Consider the following 4595-nt stretch of genomic DNA (forward strand, 5'->3'; position numbering starts at 1 on the left):
AGAGAATAGAATTACACTCAAAAAAGGAGGGCGTGTTAACAGGATGGAGGGCGGAAATGATCTGGAGGAGCCTTGAGTTTGATCTTGAGCTTTCTGTTCTTGATGCAAATATGCCTGATGACATCCCAGGAAACAGGTCAGATCTATCCCCAGATGATAAAGGGAGGGTGAAAGTACAAAACAGCCAGGATAATTCTTCTAAAAAGGCAGGCCTCCTTTATCATTTGACCCAGTTTCATGATTTGTTTTTATAGGGTAAGAGGAAAAGAAGAATGATAAGTCACGTCTTCACAGAAGAAGCAGTGTAACTGTGGGAACCAGTCCAAACCAAAGCCAGGTTTAAGCATTTCCATTCTTTTGAGGATGGCCAGTGACATATTCAAGAGGCCAGTTACTAGAATCCCATCCCATCCTGGCAATGACTGGTCTCTGAGAGGACAACTTGGACCAGCCCCACTAGATCTGCTGGCCCGAGAGACCACAAGGACTCCAGGCCTGCAGCAGCATAGGACAACTCGTAAGTCCTTTCAATCTTGCCAAAACGTTGCAAAAACTTGCACCTAGTCACACAGTTGAATCCCTGCCAGGTGTGCTCGCAGGTGGTCTGCATTCCAGGTCCCATGCTAACTCCTGCTGGACTTCAGATTTGGCAGAGATGATTCCAGGAACTGATCTGTGCATTCCACAGCTCCACTGTGGAGATATCAGGAAGGAGTAAAGGGCAGTGAAGAGCACAGGAGCGAGACTGGTGTTAGCACTGATGGCGGACAGACTTGCTAGCGAGGCAGAGAAAGTGAGGGTCTAAGAAGGCCGTCCTGACAGCAGATGAAATGGAACAGGCACCTCAGTGAGGTCTCTTGGCTGCGTCCCTAATGTTTCCTTGCTTTGAGCTCTTGAAACTTTTAAATATATCGATATTTTCTTTTATTAAACTCTGCTTCGAGACAGAAAATATAGACAACAGTTTCTTTCTGAGGTGAGAGGTTGAGTTGCAGGTGAGGAGAGAAAGATCTTCCTTTTTCATGCTGCTCTCTCATTTTCCTTTACTATGTATATTATTTATTTGTACGTTTAAGTCAGCAGCGAATTATCAATGTCACGGGGTGATTCAGTTTTTCCCCTCACAGTCACAGTAAAACCTACTAAAAGTGGATTCTTCTTTTTGTATAATATTCCAATAGATTCCAAAATATTATTTCAAACGCACTTTTATGTCTATGTTCTCAAATTAGATATTTACTTCTAGGTCTCCATTTTTCAGTTCTCTGTTGCATGCTAATTCAGAGTTGCATCTAAGGAAATACCAGATTTCCCTCAGTTTTTTAGATCCATATGTGTTGGGAATTTGATTCATGGAAATGGACATGGCAGTTGGGGAATCGTGCTATTATCAAAAGTGATCTTTTTAGCATCAGTAATGCTGAAAGAACCCACTGTTTGTTGGGATTTAATTGTCTATTTGAGGGATCAAGCTTTCACTGTTGGTAATTCTCTTTCTCCTTGGAGGGAAAGTACAGCCTTCCCAGTCTTTCCATTATCAAATCACATTCCTGGGTGGCTGTGCCGTGTCAGGAATGGCTTGGGATGCCGGGAACCAGGACTCATTTTCAGCTTCTGGTTGTCCTGAGAAGGCATCCCTGGCAGAGTGCAGCCTGTGTGTCTGGGTGACACTTGCAGCCATCAGAAAGGAGGGGACAATTCACAAGTGTGAAGCGATTCATCTGGTCCTTGTCTTACAGGGTGTTCCCAAGGGATGAGGTTCAAAATGCCACTGGGTATCCCTTTGAAAGCTCCTAGTCATGGGGTGGGTTCTCAGTGCGAGCTCAGAGCAGTGTCTGTTCACCACCAGATAGGAAGCATTGCAGTATTTTAATTGGTAAGGCTGTGTTCATGCATCTCCATGGACCATCAGTTCAGCGGCATTCCCTGCTGGAGCCCCCCACACCCCTGTCATGCTTCATCTTTCAAAGCTTCAAACAGTGTTCACACCCCAACAGGTGGTGGTAATGTAACCACAGCACAGGACTGGGGACAAGAACACAACCACCGAGGGGCGACACAGTTTATGGGCTTGGGCCCAATTGCCACATTTGGACGAGTTGGTAATACCAACACTTAGTGTTTAAACGGGAGGATTGTCCAAGACCATGGACCTCAGAATGACACGGGCTCAGAAGTCACCTTGGACAGCAAGGGACATGTAAGGTCACTCACTGGCCAGGATTATGGTCGCTTATACTGGCAAAGTAGAGCTCACCTGGGGTCCATCAGGACAAGCGAGGGAGGAGGCTTGGGGCCTTGTGGGGAATGTTTGCCCTAAAGGGAATTGCTTAAGGAAGGCAGGGGTGCTGAAAATCCTAGTTCACAGTGAACAGTCTTGTTTATGGAATGAGGCCCAGCAGTAGCCTTAAAAGCTGCGTCACAAATCTTTCCGCCTGGATACAAAACAAGGAAGAAAAGGAATTCAGAGTCTTGGACAAGGATCACAGCAGGATTCAAATCCAGGTCAGGGGTGAACACGGAGCCCCTAAAGGGGCCTCAGGGGAGAGGTCCTTCCTGCCTTTAGTCCATTTGCAAATGAGCTTCCTTGGGCCTTGTCCTCTCCAAGTGCACGTTTTGATCTTTTTACATTGTTTTCCCCACTTAGAGCTGATGCAATTCCAGAGATTGAACCAAAAAACTACAAGTTCCTAAAATTTAGTCAAAAGAAATCTCAAAAAGAGAAGCAGAAAACGTTCCCTGTTCCTCAAGAATGTAGAAAGGCAGCCCCTGCCTATGGCACGACATGGTCCTGGGTAGTGCTGTTTTAAAGACACCCACATTTCAGTGGTTGTTGTTCTGCCTGTGAAAGTACCTTCAACCTTAAAATCCCAAGAGAACTGGCGGGGGGCCATGTCTGCTCCTGGAGGAGCTGAATGATACTGAAATGAACTGGTCTTCGGAATTAGGGGGACTTCGGTCTGTTCCCACTAGCCAGCGAAGGGCTGGCCCTTCTCTCTTCTCCCACATACAATAAGCTGATGACCCAGAAGAGTTCGTGATTCAAGGAGAAATGTGAGATTCAGTGTCTCACTTACATGCCTACAGAAAGCGAGAGAACCACACCACAACTCCCAGGCTGTAAGGGAACAGGACTTTAATATAATATTCAAATATGGCATTTATTGTTTACAACAAATAACTACTATCCCTCCACAATGTGTGAATTGGTCCTGGGGTGTAGACATCAGGGAGCTGGGGTGGGGTCGTCCCCTCTCTCTTGGGTTTAAGGGGACCTCGGAGATCAGCTTACAATTCTCCCCTTCCCGTCAGGAGGTAGGAGCTGGCCCAGTGCAGCCCAAGCCTCCCAGCTATGTCCCCGCTGCTGAGGATGGGGCTGTGATAGGCCACTGGTACGGGAGTTGGTGTTGGGGCCTGGCGACTGAGTAGAAGTGTCGGGTTATCCTGGGGGTCCTCTCTTAGAATCATGGCACCCACCCTGTCCCCCCTGCACTGAGTGCTCCAGATTCTGTGCTCAGTGCTGTCAGCCACCAGTACCCCATTTGTCAATGCCACGCGAGCGATCATTTAGTATCACCTATTTCACAGAGGAGGAAACGGAGTCTCAGGAAGTTGAAGAGAGTCACCCCAGTCACAGGACTGCTCATTAGTGGAGCTGGGATCCCAGGGCCATTTGTCCGACTCCCTAAGGGCACGTTTAACCCGAAGTTTTACTGAACCAATAGGAGTCAGTCACCACAGCACAGACACTCACTCACCCCTGAACTTGATGATGGCGGGTTCTTCTTGGCCTTAAGTATTTTGCTGGCCAACTAGGTCTGGGTGTCCAGCTGGCAGGACAGGTTGTAGCTCCAGGACAGAGAGGCACCTGTGAGCTTAAGAGGAGCCACACCTCAGGTGTCCCCCCACTGCCTGCCCAGCAGCTGGAGTCTGGGTGTCCCAGAGGGCGCCATGCAATAAGGCTTGGGGCTGAGTGGGGGGCCACAGAGACAGGCTCTGTGGACTGGCCAACAGGGAGAGTCCACCCCTGCCCTCACCCAACTCCTGCCCAGCCTCACCTATCATTCTCGTTGAGCAGCTCCATGTCCTGGAACCAGGCCCCAAATCGCTCCTCGGGCTCTACGTTGTAATTCTTTGTGGCCACCTGGAGCAGCAGGATCTCCCTCATGACTGGGTATTCCTGGGACCAGAGGGAAAGAGAGGCTGCAGATAGGGACTGAGTGGGGGATGCTGCATGGACATTGTGGGGGGTTAGGAGTGGGGCAGGGGACCTGTCCTGGGAACTGTCCTTCCCTCCAGTTCAATCCAGGCTCTACCTGTTCTCAGAATGGGAATAATCAGCCTCTCCTCCAGGATATTTTCCTTGATGCCACCATCCCCTCAACCCACCGCCAATTGGATGGGTCTCCTACTTCTCTGTTATCAAACTCTTCCACTCAATGTAAGATACAGGGGGTGGAGCCAGGGACTGTTCTGCCCAGAGGGTCTCTGAATTCCTCCTCCTTCCCCTCCCCTGAACGGGGTGTGGCAGCTGTTCACTTCAGTCCTCTTCTCAGGTTGATCTCATTCCCCTGGAAGGCACAGAGCCAGAGTCC

The 4595-nt window shown here is 49.1% G+C and overlaps 1 long non-coding RNA gene across 1 annotated transcript; it reads right to left on the minus strand.

Moving 5' to 3' along the window:
* Positions 1-3359: 3359 nt before the first annotated feature.
* LOC131403933 (uncharacterized) lies at positions 3360-4371 on the minus strand. Its single transcript, XR_009219650.1, has 3 exons — positions 4317-4371; positions 4059-4180; positions 3360-3421 (listed from the first exon to the last, which is right to left on the minus strand). It is a non-coding gene; the product is annotated as an uncharacterized LOC131403933 (long non-coding RNA).
* Between the last annotated feature and the right edge of the window lie 224 nt (positions 4372-4595).

The sequence above is a fragment of the Diceros bicornis genome, unplaced genomic scaffold (assembly GCF_020826845.1).
Source record: "Diceros bicornis minor isolate mBicDic1 unplaced genomic scaffold, mDicBic1.mat.cur scaffold_96_ctg1, whole genome shotgun sequence".
Lineage (NCBI taxonomy): Eukaryota > Metazoa > Chordata > Mammalia > Perissodactyla > Rhinocerotidae > Diceros > Diceros bicornis.